General features: G+C 60.3%; 1 long non-coding RNA gene across 5 annotated transcripts; it reads left to right on the forward strand.

The window, feature by feature from the left end:
• Positions 1-289: 289 nt before the first annotated feature.
• Positions 290-6,945, forward strand: LOC144369119 (uncharacterized). 5 transcript variants are annotated; one of them, XR_013428569.1, is made up of 4 exons: positions 290-421; positions 505-1,096; positions 1,449-1,577; positions 4,281-6,945. It is a non-coding gene; the product is annotated as an uncharacterized LOC144369119 (long non-coding RNA). The 5 variants fall into 5 exon arrangements; XR_013428572.1 differs by having other exon boundaries at positions 505-942; XR_013428573.1 differs by lacking the exon at positions 505-1,096 and having other exon boundaries at positions 317-421.
• Positions 6,946-24,013: the final 17,068 nt, after the last annotated feature.

Below are 24,013 nucleotides of genomic sequence, written 5' to 3' on the forward strand. Positions count from 1 at the left end.
GCTGTGCACGGTTGACAAGGAGAGGCCTGGCTCTCAGGAGCTGAGGTGGCTCCCTGTCTCCGTGGGACCTGGATTCTCGACACTTTCACGGGAGTAGAAGATGCCGGCCCGAGATGTTCCGAGGCAGTGGGCCATCCCCCACCGTGAGCCTCCTCTGCGGGTCCGTGGAGGGCACCCACCCTCGGTCTCCGTTGTCCTGACAAAAGCAGGGCTTGCCTTGCCCCAGGCCCCGGGGCCAGCGCAGGGCATGTGGCAGGCAGCCCGCAGCCCCCACCCCTGCACCCGGGCACCTGGCGCTCCCTCCTTCCCTGTGCAGCGGCGGATGATACTTGACTAGTTGCCAAACATTCTATTTTGGTCTCTGAGCTCATGTGACTGAGCCGTGACAAGGAGGCCGTCTTTCACACCAGCCGAGTCACGGGTAAGGCTCTGATGTGGGTATTTTTGGTGTGGGTCAGAACTGTGCTGTTTCTAAATGATCTCTTTCTCCTCCCCTAAAACCAGCAGGAGGCCCGGAGGGGAGGCAGCTGAACTTCGGAAAGGGGGTCACAGAGGAGCCTGAGGCAGGGTCTGGGGGCCCCCTGCAGGGTCGGGGCGTCCCGGCTTCCCTCCAGCCCTCCTCCAACACGGGCTCCCCACACACTGACTTTGTGAGCTAAGCGTTCCTCATGCCGCAGTCCCTGGTCTTCTAAGTGACATTGATTGAGAAACCTGAATGGGCGGCGGTGTTTATGAAGGACACTCAGCACTGACCAGGCACTGAGGTTGGGGCTTGCATATTGAGGAGGAGCATCCTGGATAATTAACCTCTGAGGCCTGGGGACCCCAAAATAGTCGGCAGGGAGGCCTCCAGGAAGAGCAGCGAAGTCAATGCGGTCAATTATTTGTCATTTACAATTTAAATAAACCCCGTGATCCCATTAACATCTCAGTCAGAATCGGGTAAGCCGCTGTGTGAGGTGTGAGGTGTGCAGTTGTTTTTCTGGGACCAGGCCAGCTCCTTCCTGGACTTCACCCGGAAGGACTGGGAGGACTGGGGCTTCTCAGCTGTGGGCTGTGTCCGGAGTGGACTGGACCCGGGAAAGGAATCCAGGAAGTTAGGGTGGAGCGGAGGGTGCCAGGGGGTGCAGACAGGGAGGAGGCGGCTCAGGGGGGCAGCTGCAGGGCAGGTGGGGCAGCAGGTGAGGAGGAGGGTGTTAGAGGACCCCCCTCCCCCCAGCCGGCCAAGCACAGGCCCCAGCAGGAGCGCGTAGGACTCTCCTTTTACCACAGTCCAACCTCCACCTTCTGTCACCTGCCTGGAGTAAGGTGATGAGCCCTGAAGGTGCACTTTGGGCAGGGCGTGGTGAGAGAGGAGTGGCCCCTCATGGGCCACTGATCGGCTTGGGCTGTCCAGGGAAAACTTTCTGAAAAGTCTCATGTGCTTTTTTTTTCATTTTTTTTTTCAGTATTATTTTCAAAGGACCAGCTGGCAGTTGACAGCTATTGAAAGGAGAAAAGATGATTGCCAAATCAAAGTGGGACGCCAGCCGTGTGCTGTGGGGACCGGAAGAAGGAATCGGAGCCTTTCCACCTCTGTGAGTTGGGATTCCACCCCTCTGTGTGTGTGCATATGGGCGTGTGCATCTGTGTGTGTACGTGTGGGTGTGTGCGTGTGCTCTGGGGACCCACAGCCTCAGGGGTCGAGGAAGGCCTGTTCACACAGAGAGGCTGCTGAGAGGGGCCCCCGCATGGACCCCCTGGGTGGTTTGCACCCCGAGAGGAAAGCCCTGGACAGTGTTTGTAAGCGCTGATGGGGCCACCCACTGTGCCTCCTGCCCCACCGCCTCTTGGCTGAGCATGTGAGGTCTCAGCTCCATCTGTGGCATCTCCTGACCTCACGTCCAGCTTAGCAGCAGCCTGTGCTCCAGGCAGACCCTCACCCAGCCCGACCTCAAGAGCTTGATAAGCTCTCTATTATTGGACTTCCGGAGCTCTCTTCTGGTGGAGAGGGAAGAGAGAGGCTTACCCCACACAGGGGCCTCTGCTCCCCAACACCTGGGCTGTATTTCTCCCAGGAGGGCTGTGGGACCAGAAGACACCCCTTCAAGTCCACCAAGAGTTGGCAAGAAAGACCCTTGATCACCAAGGGACATAGGGGACTCCCCTCCAGGCTCCCCTGGCCTTCCATCAGGAGTCTGACCTCTTTGTCAGGAGTCAGGACTTTTCCAAAGCCTTGCTCTCGTTCTCCATGGTGAGAGTCAGAGATGGCCCAGTAGCTTGGTGCTGACACCCAGGTGTCCCCAGGAGAGTCCTTCCCGGCCTGCCTCCGGGTCACACAGCATGGGCCAGCTCTGATGGTGCTGGATCTTCCACCTGGGGATGCCCTTGGGTAGCTGGAGATGACCGTGGACTCCCTGGATGGCTACCCAGGAGGGCTACCCCATGCACACTCACAGAATTCTGCAGCTAAGTCAGTGGCACCGTTGGGCCATCCAGGGCTGGGCTGCCCAGTGGAACTTCCTGTGGTGTGGAACCACCTAGGTGGCCACTGTCCAACATGGCGGCACCAGCCACACATGGTTGTGAACACTTGAAGTACAGCCAGTGCAGGTGACCAAAGGCACCCCAAGAAGTCCACTTGGGGAGTCACAGCACATCTGTTAGGACCACAGCATCACGGAGCCTTGTGGCTCCCGGGTGCAGGACACACCCTCTTGTGAGGATTTGTTAGACAACCACCCCCCAGAGAGGGCCAAGCACAGGCCCCAGCAGGAGCGCTGGCGACTCTCCTCTTTCCACAGTCTGTCACCTGCCTGGAGTGAGGTGCTGAGCCCCCTGAAGGCACACTTCGGGAAGGGGGTGGTGAGAGAGGAGTGGCCCTCATGGGCCCACGGGGAGCCCTCGGCTCTAGCTGACCACACAGCTGGAGAGGGGTGGGCTTGGGGGCAGCAGGTATAGCATGGAATGTTCTAGACGAGCTTTGGTCATGAGGAGAAGGAGGCCAGAAGGAGAAAGCAGTCAGGGCGGGTCCCAGGCCGGGGCAGCTGGCACTGGGAGGTGATGGGGAAGGCCACCACCCTCTCCTCCTCCTCCCAGGCACCCACCTGCAGCCCCAGAGCCACCAGATCACGTGGCCTTTCCAGCGTCGGCAGGGGATGGCCTCTTCTGAAGCCAGTCGACTGCCCAGCCTTGCTGTTGGCACTGAGTTCCAGGCTGTACCGGTGACCTGCCGAGCCCAGGTGCAAAGCCATGACCAGCTGGTGGCTCCAGGTGGCCTGCTGGTGGCCGGGCAGAAGGGGCTTCTAGCTGGGGGAGCGAGGAAGCCAAAGCCAACCCCAGCCTTCTCAGAGGCAGGTCCACTTGGAGAGGCCAGGAGCGGCCCCCAGCCCCAGTGAAGGGGAGCACCGCAGACTGGAGCAGGTGGCTTGTGGGCAGCTTGACTCGCGTGGTCAACACAGCAAGCCCACGAGGACAAGGACACCAAGGCCCAGGAGGCTCAAGGGAAGGTGGGGCTCACAGCCTCACTCCTGGGACAGAGGATCCAGGCTCCGACCAGGCTCCAGCCCACACAGCCAGTGACCCAGGCGAGTCCCTAACCTCACCGTGCCTCAGTTTCCACGGCTGTAAATTGCTCAAGCCTGGGCCTCGTCAGACCCTGGGGATGGCCCTCCTGGGCCGGACCAGCCTTCCCGGGTCAGTCTAAGCACAGGCGCTCAGGCGGCTGCTCCACAGCACAGCAAGGAAGATCCGCTGCCCAAGGGCCTTGACCCAGAGGGGGCTGTCCCTCCTCTATCCCCAAGGGCAGGGTCGAGGCCAAGGGGCTGGGCACGGGGCTTCCAGCCTCCTGTTTGAGGTCACCAGCTGAGTCAGTGGGTGTTCACCAACTTCATCTGGACCCCAGGTGACATCCTTGTTCAGAGAAGAAAAGCCAGGAGCCATGAGGGAGGGGGGACCCCCCTCCAGGCCAGAACCCCGGTGCTCTCAGGGGACAAAGCCAAAACGCATCCAGGAGAGCCCTGCCTGCCAACCAGAAGGCCCAGGGGACTGTCCACGGGAGTCCTGGCTTCTCCGAGTGGAAGGGGGTTCTCCCTACAGGGGCGTGGGGCAAAGTGCCTGCTGTCCTCTCCCACTGCTTGTTCAAGTCCTGGGGCCTGGTGACCAGGGCGAGCCATCACGTCAGTTGGAGTTCTTCCTGGGATCTGGCCTGTGGTAGGGACTGAGCTGCATTCCCCCAAAGTCCACCATTGACGTCCTCGCCCGCCCTTGCCGCCTCTGAATGTTCCTCTGTTTGGAAATAGGGTCCTCACAGATGTCACTGACCAGGACAAGGTCACAGAGGAGTGATGCAGACTTCCTTCCTCAAAGGCTCACGGAACACAGCCTGTCACCCAGGAGAAGCCGGGGGAAGACCAAGGCGAGGCCAGGCCGCTTGTCCCTCCAGCCAGGCATCCTGGGGACTGCAGCCAACCGCCAGAAGCTGGGAGAGAAGCCGGGACGCGCTCTCCTCCCACCGAGGGAACGCGCCCTGCCGACACCTCCGCTCACACCTCTGCCCTCCAGACGGTGAGAGCAGACGCTGCCTGTGAGCCACCATCTGGCATGGAGCAGGCACAGCTTCCTGCAGCTCAGGCAGAGCCAAAGCTCCAGGGCCTGGGGGCCGCCAGGGACAGTTGTGCAGCTCAAGCTGGAGCACTGAGCAGCCAGCTGTGCTGAGGGGGAGCCCGGGCACCCTGGTGGCCCCCAAATCCTGTCCCCTTCCCCACAGCTCCAGGGACCAGCCCTGCCCTCCCCTGGACTCCCTCATGTCCGGCCAGCTCCCTTCTCCATCTGCTGGGCGTGGGCACCCTCTGAGGGTGGAAGTGGCAGGGGACAGCAGGAGCTCACTGTGGGAGCGTTTTGATGAGGCTCGTCTTCAGCGGTGGACTCCTGAAGGCCAGGGCAGGCTCCCAGAGCTGAGCACTTTCCCGGGGTTTCTGGCCCCAGGCAGCCCCCGAGACGTCCACCAGGGCAGACACACTGCCGTGTCCTGTCCCCAGGCCACTCCCGTTTCCTCCTGGGCAGAAGCTCTGCAGCTAGGGCACAGGACTGCGCCCCGGTGGAATGGACGTGGACCCAGGTCTGCCTGGGAACACCACAGGTGGCCTCTGTCCCTGGATGGTGACATTCCTGCTGTGCAGTTGGTGGAAGAAGGAAAATGGAAGCCTGCGGGCCTTAGACCACACGATGATGATGCTGAAACGGCAGACCCTGGACCCGGCCTTGACTGCTGGCTCCTGGGACGTGACGCGCCTGTCCTGGGTGCTCCCCCAGTGGGTCTCCCTGAGGAGTGAGAGCCTCCCAGCCTCCAGGTGCCCAAAGGGGACAGGCCTGCCCTGAGGGAGCTGCTGGGACGCTCTCCGTGGTCCTGACCTACGGGCAAGGGAGAGCCCACAGCAGACCCTAAGGAGGGGCAGGAGGAAAACAGGAAGTCACCTCCCTCTTCACCCCGAGTCCTGTTCTGCAGCTCCCCACCCCAAGCCTGGCCCGGCAGTTCTGGGGAACCTGGCCCCCGGGGTGCAGAGCCCACCACTCCACCTCGCAACCCTGGAGTGAGTCTGTTAGAACTCTCAGCCACACAGAAGTGACACTGAGGTGGTGACCGTGCCTGCTAAGTCATCTTTCTTGGTCACCTAGGAGCAGCCTGAGCCATGGCTTCCCCCTCTGGCTGGGGAGGCTCCTGGTCTTCCATGGTGGGGAGATGGACCACAGTGCTGCCCAGCAGGGACACCTCAGGGGTCCAGCTCTTGGTGCCAGCAGGACCTGGGAGTCACCTGAAGGGTGGGAGGTTTTCAGAAGACACACACCCGCTCCTTCACCCCTGTAGGGATGCCCCGGCAAACACGGCAGAGTGGGTGGCTTAGGTGACAGAAGGTATTGTCCCACGGCTCTGGAGACAAGGAGTCCAAGACAAAGGGCCAGCAGGCAACAGCTCTAGGGATCGTCTGACCCAGGCCCCTCCCCATCTCCTGGTGGTGACTGGTGATTTGGTAGCAGAACCCTCACCCCCACCTCTGCCCGTGGCTTCACACAGCCTGGTCCCTGCGTGGGTCTGGGTCCAAATTCCCCTTTTCATAAGGACAGTCACATGGGATGAAGGCCCACCCTGATGACTTCAATTCAGCTTGACTTCCTCTCCAGGGAAGGTTATGGGGGGTCAGGAACAACCTGTCTTACTGGGGACACCCTCCCACCCACCCCCAACTTAGGAACAAGTGGATGGTTTGGCAGGAAAATACGAGTCAGAGAGAAAGAACAGAACGGGAGCCCTGGCAGCTGGGGGGGTCCACCAGGATCCTGACTTAGAGCCACAGCCAAGGTGGGGCCCGCGTTGAACACGCCCCCAGGCCCCCGGGTAACCCAGAGCCTGATGGCCTCACTGGTGGTCAGGCAGGTGCAGGGACAGCAGCCACCCGGCCCTCGGAGAATCCCTGACCCTGGGGCTCCTGCTGGCAGCCCTCAAGACCCACCTGCCCCTCCTCCATTCGCTCCTCCCCCCCAGCCCCCAGCCGCCCAGCAAGGCCGGGACAGGGAGGGGCGCCTCAGCTCGGAGAGGAGCCTGGTCCCCCCACCCCCCACACATCTGAGCACAGCACCATAAATTGGGAGCCCATGACAGATGGGTAAAGCCGTGCAGCTCAAAATAAATGACACCATAATGTCTGTTCAGAGACTGAGTGACAGAAACGTGCTCTCAAGTCCCCCGCGGGGCCCTGCCTCCTGCCCACTGGCCTTGACCCCCACCTACCGACCAGCGTGCCTGAGTAGGCACCTGCTGAATACTGTTGGATGACACAGGCGGATCAGAGGCCAGTCTGGCCTTGAAATTAAACATTCTTTTCTTATGTTTCATAATTAAAACGTTTTTGGTTTTATGAACCTGAGTATGAATGGTAACAAGTGTGTGAATAAATTTTTTAAAATGAATTCTGTGAAGAGGCATCTCAAGGGACTGAGGCCAGCTGCGCAGTCTGAGGGAAGAGTCCTCCGTGGCCACCTTGCTTCACAGGCCAGCTACAAAGCAGGGGTCCCTGGGCACCCTCACTGCAGACCCCTGGCTGAAGATGTGAAAGTGTCCCCAAAAGTACTATCATGTAACTCCCCAGAACACTCAAAGCACAGGACAGCAACGCCTGCATTTAGGGTTTTGTGACAGCAAAAAATACCGTCTAGAAGCACTTGGGGGAGAGGTGGTGGAGAGGGAGGGTGGGAGAGTGCCCAGTGCGAAGCCCTGTGTCCCCCGGCCTTCTCGCCCCAGTACCAAGGTGTGACCCTCCACACCAGTGCCACCCATCGGGGAAGCCTGCCTGAGCATCACAGAGTTCCCGAGCACTCAATGGGCTGGTCACCAGCCACGTGGCCACTCTGACTCCTGTCGTTCCCCTCCAGGAAGTCAGCTGAAGCCCCTGTCCCCTACCCCCAGCCTCCATCCTGGTCTTTCTGGCCTGACCAGCGGCCTTCCTGAGTCTTTTCATCAGCATGGAGTAGCCAGGGGCCTGCCACAGGTCAGGCTGTCAGCACAGGACATGACAAGGGGCCGAGGCCACTTCCCAGGACTAGGACAACGGGCAGACCTGTGTTCAGGTGGGTTGCAGTCTTCGCGACACTGTGACCTCAGCTTGCGATCCCCGTGTGAAGGGTGCGTGTGTTCTGGACACCTAAGGAGACACGTGGGAGAATTTGTGGCAGAGTTATTGGACATCATGGAGGTGTGGACATGGGTGACCACACACCGCTGCCTGAGACATTCTGTCTCCAATAGTCTCCTTCGACAGAGAGCTACCCCTGCAGCATCGGGCCTCTCAGTCCCAGTGAGTGGCAGCTGCAGGCTGCAGGGAGGGGCGAGCCTCATGACGACCCCTTCCCTTCAGAATCCAGGGTCGGTTATCAAACATTGCTCCCAATGAGAGTTCCTCCTCCCCAGCCTTGTGCAGGAACCTGAAGACTCGCAAATCCATTTTTAAATATTCAAAAGGCGCTGTTATCTAGCTAAGTAGATGGGCTGAAGCGCCAGGAGCCATTGCTGAACAATCAAAACTCGCTCAGCGGGGGTTACAGGTTGAATTGTGCCCCCCCCCAATTCTTAGGCTGAGTTCCCGACCCCCAGGCCCTGCTGGGTGTAGGGTCGTGTAGAGGAGATTAGTTTAGGCAAGGTCATGTGGACTAGGGTGGCCCCCACCAGTCCGCCTGGAGCCCTTATCAGAAGAGAAGACCAGGACCCAGGCTCACGGAGGGACGGCCCTGGGGTTCAGGGTGAGCCCCTGTCTGTGGCTGAGGAGAGAGGCCCAGGGATGAAGCACCCCCCACATTCTGGACTTGGCCTCCAGGTGGTAGGAAGCAAACGGTACTGCCCAGGCCGCCCCCCAGTGTGCCAGGGCAGCGGGGTCAGGGGCACTGGCCTCGGGTGGAGGGAAAACACATCCCACAAACACACCGCACCCTGTTGGCATGAACCTGGCTTCTCCCAGAGAGATTGGCAGAAAGAGCACTGAGCCCCCATCCAGGGTGAGCCCCCAGAGGCCCTGGCCCGACCCTCTCTGCTCCACCTGTTGATTTAGGAGATGGGGCATCACTCACCCGAGTTCTGCCCGCAGCCTCATCTTGGCATTTTGACCAATGCCAACTCCGGGGTGTACCTGGGCAGCCCACCCCACCCCAAGTCCTAGAGGCCATGATGAAATCACTACACCCAGCCCAGGGACCACCCAGAGAAGAGGGTTCTGAAAAGTGGGAAAAGAGAGGAATTGACCATCCGTCACTTGGAGAATCAGGCACCGAGGCGATCGCGTCCATTCCAAGGATCATTGTTTCAACTGACCGTGTGTTTCCAGCCCTCAAACAGGGAGGCTGGAGAGGCCAGCAGGGAGACCGGGCAGCCCGACCTGATGGGTGGCACCCCACAGTGTCTCTGACTACAGAAGCAGCGCGCAGGCTCACAGGAGACGGGCGGGTGCTGGGAAGTCCATCCACCCTCACGGAGATGAGCTTAGGGCACTAGTGCAGGATGGTGAGCTAGACGTGCTGTGGGGAGGTCTCTCTGCCAGGAAGAGGAGGAAGGAGCCGGTTGACGGAATCAGCTTCTCACTTCTGCCCTTGGTTTAAGGGACGCTGCTCTGACCCTGTTCCCACCCAAAGTTTGCCTCTAGGTTCATGTCAGCGGGAGAGATCCCCAGAAGGGGAGTCACCAATCTCAGGCCAGTCGCTCAGCGGGAAGACTGCCCTGCTCCCGGAGAGCAGCAGTGCCCAGGAGGGCCCCCCACTGACCCAGGCTAGAGCAAGGTAACAGTAGACCGGAGAGTTTCCCACTCGTCTCTGAAAGTAGTCACACCTGGGCGGCTGCCAAGGGCTGGAGCTGGGGATCGGCTCAGGACGCCTCCAGTTCTCGTCTGCACCTCTGGAGGTCATCTGAAGGGTCTGTGCACTTGACAGCCCATTCACTGGCCTGTGCTGGCCCTTCAGCTGCAGCCTGGTCAGTGCCCACCTGGACCCAGCCCTGGGAAGAGACCCCTCGGCCCCCGTGCTGTCCAGAGCTGTGCGTAAGCGCGATCCGGGCGAACAGAAACGCGTTTCCTCTCTCCACTGGCTCCTCTTCTCTTTGCCAGGAGACAGACTTTGCTCTCCGCAGGCAAATGCATTTGGCTCCTGAGTAAAGACGGGAGATTCCAGGTGTTTCCAGGCATGCGGGCACCCCCGACAATGGCCCCATTCGCTGCCGTTGCGACCTCTTGCCTGGCTTCACGTCCTTGGTCACACATGGTGGGGATCGAGTCTCTCTGCTCTTTGTCCAACAGCAGGGCTCTGCTGAGCTTCCAGAAACCAACCCTGGTTGTGAGACTCAAAAGAGGCTGGGCACAGGGGACAGTCAGCCTGGCCAGAGCTCCAGGTGCTTTCAAAGGAGCAGGTTTTCCTCCAGGAGGCCACCGTCCATTAGAAGGAAAGATGGGCAGGTGTCATTCATATAGCCAGGGGCACGGCCAGCTCAGTGGTCTCCTGGGGCAGCCTCCAGGGACACCACTATGTCTACACGGTTTCTCATGCCCATGATTTTGGGCCAGGATAAAACACAGTGTCTGAGGCAGACCTGGGCCTTGTGTGACCTGGATTTATGTTCCAGCCCTGCCACTTGCTGCAGTGTGACTTCACGGTGTCCTTGAGCATATGAACTCACAGCTTCCCATCAGGTTGAGGGACAAATGAGACGCATAGCCCACAGATGTCTCCAGTGGCCCCGCCACACACAGCCCTTGGTCCACCAGATCCCACTCACTGAGGACCTCACCCACTGGGGACCTCCTCTGGACTGGGCCCTGTTCTAGGTGCTGTGGTCACTGCAGTGAATAAGAGACCAACATCCCTCCAGCAGTGGTCAGCAGCACCCATCATTCCTCAGGTCAAAGGCCTGAGGATCATCTGCTGTCCCTTCGTCCTGGCACCAGGGCTGACTAGTCATTTGGGGAACATTAGGTAAGACCTACAGACAATTTTTGTTGTCATAACTGGGGAGGAAAGGATGCTACTGGTTGGGAAAGGGTAGATGCCAGGGTTTCTAGACAGCCCACAGGGCACAGGACAGACCCCCATGACAGAGATCCAGCCCTGAGTGTGGACAGTGCCGAGGCTGAGAGCCCTGCCTACTCCAGACCATCAACACAACCACAGGTCACCTCCAGCATGTACCCCAGCCCCACAACTCATCCCCAAACCATAGTCACCACCATCATTACTGTCACCACCATCACTATCACCATTGTCATCATCACCAACATCACTGTCACCACCATCATCATTACCACCACCACCATCATCATCACTGTCACCACCAGCATCACCATCATCATCTTATCACCTAAACATCACCGCCATCATCACTGTCAGCATCGTCATCATCACCATCATCATCACCATCACCACCATCATCATCACTGTCATCATCAGCATCACCATCACTATCATCACCATCATTGCCATCAATGTCACCACCATCATCACTGTCACCACCATCATCATCACCACCATCACCACAACCATCATTACCACTACCACCATCATCATTACTGTCACCACCAGCATCACCATCATCACCATTATCACCATAAACATCACCGCCATCATCAGTGTCACCACCGTCATCATCACCATCACCACCATCATCATCACTGTCACCACCAGCATCACCATCATCACCTTACCACCATAAACATCACCGCCATCATCACTATCACCATCACCACCATCACCACCATCATCATCACCACCACCACCAGCATCATCACTGTCACCACCAGCATCACCATCATCACCTTATCACCATAAACATCACCGCCATCATCACTGTCACCATCACCACCATCATCATTACCATCACCACCAGCATCATCACTGTCACCACCAGCATCACCATAAACATCCCACCATCACCACCATGTCTCAAGGGGTGACCCTGCCCCAGACTCTGGGCTGGGTACTGCTTGAGTCAGCTTTTTTGCTGCTGGGACTAGGAGACCCGACCAGCCCAGCTGCAGAGGAGGAACAGTTCATTTGAGGCTCATGGTTTCCGCGACCTCAATCCACGGATAGCAGGCTCCATTCCTCGGGGCTCCAGGTGAGGCTGCACATCATGGCAGAAGAGTGTGGTGGAGAGGAGTGGCTCCCATGGTGACCAGGACACAAGCAGAGAGGAGACCCACTCACCAGATAAAAGTCAGACACCCCCCAGCCACAGCCCAGTGCCCGCCTCCTCCAGCCACACCCGTCAGCCTTCCGCGACCACTCAGCTCATCCCTGTCGGGGATGAGGTCACCGACTGGGGCAAGGCTCCCACAGCCCAGTGATGTCTCCTGAACCTTCTTGCGTTGTGTCACCCGTGAGCTTGGGAGGACACCTCAGATCCAAACCATAACAGGTGCTTTCCACACATCCCCCCATCGCATGTAACTCCCCCACTCCCGGCCACACACACACACACACACACATACACCCACGCACACACGCACACACACGCACACACGCACACACACGCACACACACACACGCACACGCACATGCACATAAACATGCACAGGCACGCACACGCACACGCACGCACACACACGCACACGTGCACATGCACACGCACACGCGCACACGCACACACACGCACCCCTCTGTGAGGAGGACATTGCTGCCCTGACTGCACAACCCACGTCCCACCAGCTCTGAGTGAACCTGCCTAAACTCTGCAATAGGCTTCCTGGCCGTCAGAGGACCTGTGGGACCTGAGGGTGAGTCACTGGCCTCCTGTCCCCCAGCTTGCCTCCCTGTACGTGGGGACATAATGGCCATCAGAGGACCCGTGGGACCTGAGGGTGAGTCACTGGCCTCCCTGTCCCCCAGCTTCCCCCCCTGTACGTGGGGACATAATGGCACCAGCTTCGCTGATTCGGAAGGACCCCATGAGTGGGCCCATGAAGCAACTGGAGTAGAACCCGGCAGAGTGAGTCCTGCACACAGGTCAGCCAGGCCCTGGGCTGGTTTTAACGAGGACACTGAGGCCTTCGGGGGTGAGCACCTCCCTCCGGGTCCTCTGGGAAGGGCTCGGCCCCCGCCCACCACTGCACGAGGCGCGGCTGCCCTCAGGACAGGAGACGCTCGTCTTCCGAACGACCAAGACCTGGCTCCCGGCTCTTGTTCCAGGCGACCTCAGAGAGGAGGATGTCCTTCTGGTTTCTGTCCATGCTCTAGAAGTGGCAGACGCCCTACGCGAGGCTCCTGTGATCCCCACAGCTTGACCTTTCGGGAACCCCATCCTCCTCTCCAGCCTGCCGAGGCCATGTCCAGGAAATGTGAGACTTCTCGCCACCCCTCCCCGCCCGCCTCCCGGCCAGTATCCTAATCACCACCCCCCGGCCAGCTTGCTGCTTGCCCAGCGAGTGTGGTCTACGCGGTCTACGAGACCAGCCTTCCAAGAGCAGCCACCGAGGCTCTGGTGGCATTTGCTCCTCTGTAAATCAGCCTGTCTGCAGGCTGGGAAGGGCTCTGAAGTACTTCAGATTAAAGTTCTGATTACAGTGGAGAGGCAGTGCAGCCAGGGCCTGGGCGGCCGAGGGAGACAGAGAGAGAGAAAGCCATTATCCCCCATGGAGGGGATCCCTGGCCCTGAGGAGGGAGGGAGCCCAAAGTCTGTCCTCCACCCTGGAGGCAGGGGCTGGCCTCGGAGGTGCTCAGAAACCTCCGGCACAGAGCCCTGGGAACCGGCTGCAGGGAGACAGACTCCCGCCTCCCACGGCCCTCCCACGGCCCTCCCATCCCCCAGAGCCCAGCAAGGGCCGTCTCACCACGCTGGCCCTGGACCACTCTTCCCTCCTCCCCCACACGCCTGTGGCCCTCAGCTGTGGCAGAGCCGCCCCCTCAGGAACCCTTCCCTGGACGGGGCAGCCAAGCGGCCACCTCTATATGGGCCTTTGTGTCCACTCACATCCTCCCGGGGATCACCCTGCTGGTTCCCTGGGGCATGCCATGCCTGTGTCCTGGACACAGCTCTGGGCATCTGGGGTCCCTGGAACACCCCAAAGAACCCCAGGAGAACAGCTGAGTCCTCGGTGCCTTCAAGCCCAGAGGTGGGGAGGCCAGAGCACTCCCTGGCCCTTTGGAGAAGCCCCAGGGACACAGCCATCCTCGGGGACTAAGCAGGAGGAGGAATGTGATGTCCCAGAATCTCAGGGACAGACGGGTGGGTCCTGCCCACCGCCCAGCTCTCCTCTTTCTCTCCTGCTTTGGGTCCTCCTCGTCCGGCGTGGGGTGATGGCCGCTCCCACCTGGATTCTTGGAATGGTCCCTGGTTTATTCTTAAATTCTTCCACAGGGCAAAGCCAGACACGTTTGCCAAAACTGACCCTGAACCTGGCACCAGCTGGGCAGGGCCTCGTACTGTGGGTCACCCTGTGGGCCGTCCCAGCAGGCCCTGAGTTGAAAACTGCTGGCCACTTGTACCTGGGAGGGGACGGAACCCGCTGGGCCCTCCTCTTATCTGTCTGTGTGCCAGCCCCTGGCCAGCACCTGGCCACACGTCCCAAGGAGAAAGCTGCTAGAACCTCACTTTACAAAGTCCTCAGCCTGAGCCGCACTGGCCAAGCGGCTCTCCTGGCCTGGGCAGGCGCAGATGGTTCCAGAACTCAATTTGCAGAAACCAGACCCTGAAGACCCCAGCTACGTCCAGCGCAGCATCAGCGTGGAGCGGAACCCAGAGCTGGACAGCAACGCCTGCCCTGCCCAGGGCCTCTGTCAACAGGGCGTGTGGCAAGAGGCGTCCCTAGCTGAGGGGAAGCCATGTCCCGTGGAGAACTGGCGTCATCTTCCAGACCTGTCACCTGACGGTGCCATATGGCGGGGGGAGGGGACGCTCCTTCTGCCAGTGGTGCTCCAGGTGACTCCTGTGCTTGGAAAAGATGAGCAGGGCTCCCAGAGTGTCCCAGAAACAGCTGCCCACGCTGGCCAGTAGCCCAGAGACCGCAGATGGCCTCAGCAGCCACTGGAGGTGGGGACAGGGACACGTGGGCCATGGAGCCCCTCTCCCTCACCAAGGGCAGCTTCCGCTGTGTCCTGTCATTCACCTTGAACTAAAGGCCGTGACGGGGGAAGCCCAGAGCGGCCCGTCCTGCATTTCCTGACGTCCTGCGGGCTCCCGGCTGGCTGAGGATGGAACCCTCCCAGGTGTCCCTTTGAGTTTCCAGGGCCACAAAAACCAGTGCCACAGACCAGGGGCTTGACCTCAGGAACTTCTCCTGTCCTAGCCTGGAGGGCAGAGGTCCAAGGCCAAGATGCAGGGGGAGGTCCATCTGGGGCCGTAGTGGCCTGGGCCCTGACAGTGGCCATGGCTGAAGTCCTTCTTCCCCAGTCGTCTGTGTCCAAATGTCCCTTTGTATTGGCACTTGTTCATGTGGGAGGAGGGCCACCCTCACGGGCCTGATGAGTTTCCCACAGAGGGGACTGGCTGACCTCTGTATGGTGTCCCCAGTAGGTCAGAGTCACAGGGACTTCCAGATGCGGAATCCCCGGGGGACACTGTCTCTTAGGGTCTGATCTGGAACCGCTTGGTCCCCAGTGTGGTGCTGCTGGAGGCCAGAACCTTCAGGGGGGACCTGGTGGGAGGAAGGTCACAGGGGTCATGGGGCCCCAGCCTTGGCTAACACCATCCAGCCACAGCACAGCCCGTGGGACGTGCAGTGGATGCCCCCAGAGCAGCTCAGAGGAGGGAGCTATCCCAGGACCTGAAGATCGGGACAGGCCAGCTGATGGGCTGGCGGGAGGGGCCAGGAGATACCCCCATTCCCCAGTGGCCAGGGAGCTGCATTTCAGAGTCCAGAATGCGTCCTGACCAGAGCCGCCCTGGACGGACCTGTGAGGTCAGTTCCCCTCTCAGGGCCACAAGCCACCCTCACGATGCTCACGGGGATCCAGCTTCCGTGACCCGGTGTTTGTCTGTCACACACAGATGCAAAATGAGCCCAGCGGAAAGATCCCCGGTGGTTAGACGGCAGCACCTGACACTGTGCACTCCTTCACTGATCCAAGAAGTATTCTGAGACCCTACTGCGTGCAGCCTAGCTCTGAGGGCTGAGGACGCTCATGATTTTAGGTCCTGGGAGCCCCCGATGTCCAGCACAAACAGCAGAGGCTGCACAGGGACAGCTTTACTTCTGCTGCCCAGGTTGTTTGGCAGCCTTGCTGCATGAAGTCCCAGGGGTGACCCTCCTTGCCTGCTGCTGCTCTGCTCGCCACAGTCTTGTCTCCCAAGAGAGCCCTGTGGTTCAAGATGGCTGCTCTAGCTTGAGCCATTTCAGCTGCATCTAAGCCAGCATGAAGAAGGCACAAAGGAAGAATGTGTGCCTCTCCCTTAGAGTCACTTCCCGGGAGGTTCCACCCACATGCACTAATGTTCCACAGGCTCTAGCACAGCCCTGGGGCCACATCAGCTGCAAGGGGAGCTGGCACCCAAGTCACCCCCTAACTAAGCAAAACCCCACGGGAGCAGGGCCAGCTCACATGGCCAGAGGGCAGCTCTCCACAGCCTGAGAGACACCCAGGCTCACAAGCCCCCACCCATGCTTGTTCCGAAGCATGGCAGGGTCCAAGTCCAGAGCTCACAGTGTCACCGCCCCATGACGAGAAAGGCGGGACAGGCGGTCACCTCCGTTCAGACCTCTCTCCTGTCCCGTCCTGTGATGTTAGGGGCAGCTGAAATGCCTCTCCAGGCCCTCTCCAGAGCCTCCTCTGAAACCTGCCCCTCCCAGCGTCACTCAGGGCTTGTCCTGGCCAAAGCAGCACAGAGCCCCGTCAGCGTCCTGGGGCTGCTGCACCACATCACACCAACCTGTCGCCTTTGGACGGCACAGAGCCCTCCTCTGGTGCCTGGAGGCCGGAAGTCTGAAATCAAGGTGTCACAGGGCCATGCTCCCTCCAGACACTCCAGGGACGCGTCCCCTGCCTCTTCCAGCTCCTGGGCGTCCAGGCCTGGCGTAGCCCGTGGCCACCTCACTCTGTCTCCACCTCCATCTTCTTGGCCTCTCCTCTGTGTCTGTGTCCCTTCTGTCTCTTAAGGACATCCGCCATCCTCTGTGCCCTCTGCTCACTTCCACCCAGACTCGGTTCTGCAGGGGAAGCAGGGGTGGAGACTCGGGGGAGCCGGAGGGACCCCCCACAGCAGGGCACATGGTGGTCTGAGCCGAGAGCAATGGAGAGCTCGCAGGAGCTGGGACACAGCTCTGACGAGGCCAGCCGGGGGCCGGCTAAGGCCCTGACGAACACAGTTATGAGAAAGTTCTAGATGAGCCCGAACTGGGATTAAGCAGGAGGGGTCAGCTTGTCTCTGAGGGGCCCCGGGAGGAGCCACAGCCCATCCAGGCACTGCCCAGAGCCCTTCTCAGCCGTGGCTACCAGCCCAGGTCATGTCCAGGGCCCTGACTCTGATGTGTCCCCATGACCTTGTGGCGTTGGCAGGAAGAGCCCGCACACCTGGTCCAGGTGTGTCTAGAACAGGTGAGGAGAGTCCCGTCACTCGATCCCTGCAGGAGCGCTCTGACCCAGGGCTTGGACAGGGCAGGCCTAGGAGCCTGCATTGCTCCCCCGTCCCTGAGAGAACCAAGCCGCTGGGCCCCAGAACGACACCAGGAGAGGACTGCGGAGGGCAGTGAGCACGCAGAGCCTGCTGGGAAGGTGCTGGGCTCGCCCTCTGGCCCCGGCCCTGGGCCGCAGGGTCGGAGGGCAGCCGGGTTCCAGGGCCCTCCACCACCCACCCTTGTCCAGCGCCCACCAGAGGCCCCGGGCCTGAGTCTCCTGGGTGGACCTTGCCCTGTCGGTCCTCCAACCCATATGGAGTCGTCCCTCCAGGTTGCCAGGAAGACCCTCAGACTGGAGCAGGGGTGCAGGAACCTCCTCCAAGCCCCGCGGTTGTCCTGGGCAGGCACCTCCCGCCCCGCGTGCTGACTGACGGCCCCATGTGTTTTCTTTACAGTGGGGCCGTGTCCAACCACCAAGTACACAGTGCTATTTCAATGATAATCACAGGCTCCCGAGCCTGCGCAAGCTCCACTATCAGCGGGTGCCTGGGCCACCTGGCAGGGGAGGACGCGGCCCCCCACCTTGGGGCACCTCACAGGGCATCCCTGCAAAACAGACTGTGACTCTGTAGGCCCACCCCATCCTCACGGACAGTCGACTCACAGCCCTGCCTGTGACCCGTGGCAGTGGGGGACTCGCAGCCGACGATCCAACAGCTCCCCGCAGCCTGTGTGCCAAGCCAAGCTGGTGGCCAGGGTGGATGGCCGGGGCCCGCCTGCACCTCCCTGCGTCTCCTCAGCCTCGAAGCAGATGAGAAAACAGCCTGCAGACTACGCACAGGACCCAGCGAGGTCCAAGGAGACGAAGAGCCCGACAGCAGTACCCAAAGCACAGGGCAGGGTCCTCCGGTGGCTGTGACCAGCCAGGTGGCCCTGTCAGTGCCTGCACTGGACGGGTGGGGGGTCTGAAAACAGCGAAGCTCCGCCCTGCATCCTGGGGGGCCTCTGATGTCCAGGGCCAGCAGGGACGGCTCCCCTGACAGCTCTGGGCAGGACCCTTCCCGCCCTGTCCATGGGCCTCACTGCAGCCCCTGCCCTCGTCTCTATACCGCCTTCTCCCTCTGCGCCCCTTCCTCTCTCTTAAAGGGGCACCAGTCGCTGGATTAGGGCCCCTCTCATCCAGTGTGACCCCCCTTCCTAAGGACGTTTGCAAAGACACAGAGTAGCTAGCAAACTCAGGTGTCCAAGAAACGCCTCCGGAGTCCTCCTCCAGGTCCCGGCAGTGATGCTGGGCAGGCAGAGGTGGTGGCTGCCATGGTGCGTGGAATGGGGCTTTCTGTTACTTGCCAGCCTCCCGGTGTCACCTGGGCGCAGGTTTGAGAGCCTCTATCCAGGCCATCTCAACAGCTCATGGCCAGGTTTCTGACTCCTTTGTCACCTAAAAGCATAGCTCTGCTCTTCCCCTGCTCCATCACTTCCCACAGCTCCCTACTGCCTGTACCAGCCACTAGCATTAGCTCTCCCTGCTTCTCTGGACACCGTCCACTCCCACCAGGTCCAAGCACACCTGTAGCAGCCCAGCTTGGCCTGTGGGGGCGGCTTGTCACTCCCCTTCTCCACCCATTCGTTGGCTTGGTCAGCTGACATTTAGGATGATTCACCACGCATGTCCCAGGTGCTGTTCTAGGTGCTGGACACAGAGTAGCCAGTAAACCATCCCTGCCTCCCTGTCCTTGTGGAGTTCTGGGGAACCACCCACCCCTCCAGACCCACCGCTCTCAGCATCGGCCCCAAGGCCCTGGCCCACACTGGCTGCCCTGCTGAGGCCCACCTCCCCTAATCTGTCCAGCGCCCACACACACCTGGACCCCAGTTCCAGCCAGGGCCTTGGTCCTGCTCACCTCTGACCCCAGGTGCTTAAACTCTCCTGAGACTGGAGGAAGTTGATCAACGTGTCCAAGGGAGCACTTGGTGGCTGGCCCAGACTGTACCCCAGCTGAGGGGGCCCTGGAGAAAGGAACAGGACCCAAAAATGTCATGGACATGGAGAGAGAGGGTGCAACAGACTGAGAGGAGCCTCCTGTGGGAGAGGCCAGGGGCTGGCCGGTCAGCTCCTCCCGAGCCTGACCCAACCTGCTGCAGGGGGCTCCTGTGTGGAGTTCCCAACCTGGCCTCTCGGCCAGCGCTGAGCCGTCCCTCCCCTTCCCTCCCATTCTCTTTCTCCCATTCTCTCCCTCCCTCCCTCCCTCCCCTTCCCTCCCTCCCTCCCTCCCTCCCTCTCCTTCCCTCCCTCCCTCCCTCCCTCCTCATCTCCTTGCTCTCTAGCTGCTCTCTGCTCTCCACACCCCTTGTCCTTCTCAAGAGCTGGCCAAGAGGACCCGAAGGACAGCTAAGTCACCTCCGGGTTCCGTGAGCCCCTCCCTGCTCTGCACACTTGGGTCATTTCTGGGCAGATGAAGTATCCACAAGACTCAGACCCACAGGGAAGAGGCCCAGGGAAGAGGCCCTGCACAGGACAGAGGAGGCAGAGAGCAGAGCGGCGCAGCTCCTCACCAAGAGCAGCAGGGACTGGCCACTGAAGCTGGGCAGGGCAGGAGGACCCTCCAGTGCCTGCAGCGGGAGCTGGCCCTGCACACCTGGACTCCAGACTTCTGGGCCTCTGAAAGAAGAGCCTTCTGTGGTTCAGAGTCCCCTGGTGTGGACGTTGGTTCCAGCAGCTGCAGGACACGAGCAGAATAAACCCTAAAATGCCAATCTCCTCCTGGCCCTTGTGCTCAGGCTCCTCCCGTTTTCATCACACACAAAATAAAGATCAAATCCTCAAGGCGCTGAGTCTCCAGGGCCCTGCGTGGCCGCCGTCCACAGCCCGGTCCCTCTCCCGCTGGCCCCAGCCATGGAGGCAGTGCTGACTCGGCCCCTCTGCTGGATGGCTCTCCCCTCCCCGCTGCCCACAAACTCCCCTTCAACTCTGTCCCTTTCTCTCTAACAGGGTTTCAGCTTGGAAAGACTTAAACACATGAAAGAGAACCCCCTGCCTCAGACCCCGCCCGGGACCCCAGTGCAGCACAGGGAGCCCGGAGGCCCTACGGCCAGCCTCTGCCCCCTCTGCCTCCTTCCTGCCCCTGTTTCCACCTCTCACTCTCCGCCTGCCTCTTCCCTCTGCCCCGTGGGGTGTCAGGAGTACTCAGCAAGTTTCACAAACAGCACCCTATCCTGCGACTACTCAGCAAGCTGCTTTGTTGTCAGTGTCTGACTGTGGCCCATCCACGTTGATAAACGTCCATGGGTCCGTGTGTTTTCCCGGGCGGGCGCTGTCTCTCCTGTCTCTCGTGCCCCTCCCTCTCCTCGCCCAGCCCCCAGCCCCCACCGTCTCCACTCCCCGCCTGCAGTGGTGCAGCCCAGCCTGGCACCCCGGCTCTCCCTAGACGGGGCTGCCAGGCTGCTCTTTGCGGGTCTCTAAGCAGGCGTGTGGATGTGCCTCTGGTCACCGTCCCAGGAGAGAGGCCAAGGGTGGCAGTAAGTGAGCGGTTTCAGTTTTACTGCCCATAATCCAGTTACTCTCCTGGGGGCTGCATCAACTCCACGCTCACAGTGGAGAGTCCGCCCGCCTTCCTGCCTCCGCTCGTCCAGCAAGTGCTTACTTAACTCCTACCAGCAGGAGATGACCCGCAGGTGCTGAGCAGCCCAGCACAGGACAGGCAGAGTGGACACCGGGCTGTCCTCCTGGACCACAGGCCCACAGCTGACCGGTTTGCCCTGGGGAGAGCCAGGCACAGCTCTGTGCCTCAGTGTCCCCATCTAAGGTATTTGATAAATTCTAAAACACACATGTAAGTAGAGATACCTGCACAGGTGTGCGTACACCTGCACAGGTACGAACACAGACGTGGACACTGGAACAGACACACAACCCAAGGAAGGTGCGAACACAGGTGCAGACACAGGTGACCCAGCACAGATACAGACAGCCATGTAGATGTGGGCACACGTGGCCCAGGTGGCCTTGAGCACACACAGGCCCTGTGTGAGTGGCCCCTGTGCCTCGGGTTCCCACCTACAGCACCCACCAGAAGCCCGAGGAGGAGGATCCCGCAAGATGGTGATGCAGGGCACGGGTCAGCGTCAAGGCAGCGCAGGGCCCACATGGCCGTCTCCCCAGGTCTAGGTCCTGCCAGCACAGACCAGCAGGAACTCACCGTGGTCAGCGTGGGCTTATGGCTCCTGGCAACAGAAGGATCACACACCGTGGGGAGCCCTGGGGCACGTCCCTGAGAGTCAGGAGAGCGCCTTCTAGATTTAAGGTCACATTAGGAGATCTGAGGGTTTGGGGGACGCAGGGCTTTGCTCTGGATTGGGTACTGCCGGAGAGTGGGGGTAATTCGGTGTCTGCTGTCTTCATTGTTTGAATGTAGAAGGTTGGGACAGTGGGTGAGGGTGGAGCTTTGATTGGTGAAGAATGTGCTGTCACTCCTACTGGTCAGGCTGGGGCAACTGGTCCTTCTGTGACCTGTGTTCAAAGTGGTCATGGAGTGACCGTATACGCATTAGAGCAGGAGAACTCTGAGGCCCCTCCCTCCCATAGACCCTGCTGCTGTAGTCACTGGGGTCTCTAAAGGGTCCCCCACCCACTAAACAGGCTTCTGACTTGGATCCTTGCTCAGCGACCCTGTGGTCCCAGGGGTGGCTGGCCAGCCTCCCCCCACCAGCCTGCGTGTCCCCCCACGGGGCAGACCCTGTGGTCCCAGGGGTGGCTGGCCAGCCTCCCCCCCACCAGCCTGTGTGTCCCCCCACGGGGCAGACCCTGTGGTCCCAGGGGTGGCTGGCCAGCCTCTCCCTTCCCCAGCCTGTGTGTCTGGTCTTCCCAGAAATCCTCAACGGAGGAGGTTCCCAGCCTCCTCAAAATCCAGAGGACCTGGACTCAGGCAAGAGGGACGGACACTGGGAGGGCCTCCCTCCACTATGTCCACCCCTTGTGACAAACAGAGCAAACCACCAGCTCATGTGGCCGGCAATGGTGCCCACGTGGACAGGTGAACATCTTTTAACTCAGTGATGGTAGTGGGCAGCGCAATATCCCACAAAATCATGTCCACCCAGATCCCAGGATGTGGCTTTATTTGAAAACAGGGTCTTTGTGGATGTCATCAAGCTGAGTCCATAAAGGATTTCGTGGCCCTTGGCCCAATGACTGGCATCCTCAGAAGAAGAAAGGACACAGAGACCCAGGAAAGCAGGCCACACGAGGACAGAAGCAGAGGAGGAGTGACACTCTTCAAGCCCAGGTCTCCAAGATGTCAGCAGCCACCTGAAACCCGGAGAGAGGCTGGGAAAGGGCTCGATCCTCCCTCCCAGCCTCGGCAGCACCACCCCAGCCCACACCGGGGCTTCAGGTCCTGAGAATGGGTTCTGCTGGTGTGAGCTGCCCAGTGCACGGGGACTTGACATGGCAGCTCAGGAAACCTGCATAGGGACCTTGGTGGCCGTTCCCCTGCCTACTCCCCGTCTGTCCCCGAGGGTGGAGGACAGGGACCCTTCCTGGCATGGCCAAGCCCCCTCGTCCCCGGGCTCTTGCTCAGGCACCCATCCTGCCTTGGCTAGGTGGCGGCTCCTGCTGCTTGGCCCATGGAGCCGCCCTTGGGTAATGACCGTCATCATGTGACTGTGGTGTTGCTGGCACTGGTGATCTCTCATTGTTAACGTTTATGAAGTGACTGGTCCGTCTGCAGCAAATGATAATAATAAAAAATAGGAATTGCTCCCCTCTGATGGCCACGACCCGCAGGGAACCAAGCGTCCTGGAAGGAAGAAGGGCCCCAATGCCCGGGTAGTGCCGGGACAGGACCAGCAGGTCACTAAAGACCCCAGGCTCCTCTTCTCAGCCCTAAGAGCCCTAAGTTGTTGGCTGATGCTGACTTCTAGCCGTTCCAGGGAGGCAGGAGAAGGTGGCCATCCATTGGCCATCAGTCAGTGCCCGTGACAAGCCCAGATGGGTCAGGCAGACCCAGAAGGAGGAAGGAGTTGAACCCAGACCTGTGTCTGCCTCAAGTAAGACCAGGGCTCGGGGCCAGATACTCACGACTTCTACGTGGGGTCCTAGAGCCAGGGAAGGGGTAGGGTGACCGCATCCCCCAAGGCAGGCACAGGGAAATCACAAGTGCACGTCACTCCTGGATGACCAGTCCACCGCCATCTTCACTGCCTCCATGCTATGAGAGAGTCAAAATGACCAGTGTCAACAGGGAGCCTCACCCACTGCTGTTGGGTGACAGAAGCCCTGTCCCCCCACCCCCCTGGGGACCCCTCACAGGATGCGCAAGTCTCCATATGGGTTTCAGAGGAGACCTGCACAGACTGCCCTTCTGGGAAGCAGCAGGTGGCCTCTGCAGCGCTCCACTATTGGGGTCAGGGCAGTGTCCCTCAGCTGTCCCTCATCTCAGGAAGCACCTCCTGCCAGCCCCTGAGGTTTCAGAGGCCAGTCCCTGTCCCAAGCCAGCCCCCATCACAGCAGAGGCCATCCCCTGTCCCAGGCCAGCCCCCGTCACAGCAGAGGCCATCCCCTGTCCCAGGCCAGCCCCCGTCACAGCGGAGACTCTGATGGAATCCACACAGACTGGATTTGGGCTGGAGTCAGTGGGTCAGGAGGAAACAGGGGGCTGGGGACAGGGCAGCTGAGGAAGCCAGGCCAAGGCCTGCAGGACGAACCGCCTAGGACCGTGCACACATTGGGTGGCTAATTCAAGGACATGCAGCCCTCAGTGTCTTTGATCAGGACCTAAAAGTTCCTTTGATGACCAGGTCCCTCCAGGGGCCAGGCCATGGGGACAAGCTTCTGTGTTCACATTTGAGATCAAGACTCGGACAGCAGGTGCCGTTCCCGGTTTGACAGGTTCCAGTTGGATGGGGAGAGCCCCTGGCCCAACCCCTCAATCCGGCCAGCTGCTGTCCCAGTGTGGACCTCCCAG

This window comes from Ictidomys tridecemlineatus, chromosome 12 (assembly GCF_052094955.1).
Source record: "Ictidomys tridecemlineatus isolate mIctTri1 chromosome 12, mIctTri1.hap1, whole genome shotgun sequence".
Classification (NCBI taxonomy): Eukaryota; Metazoa; Chordata; class Mammalia; order Rodentia; family Sciuridae; genus Ictidomys; species Ictidomys tridecemlineatus.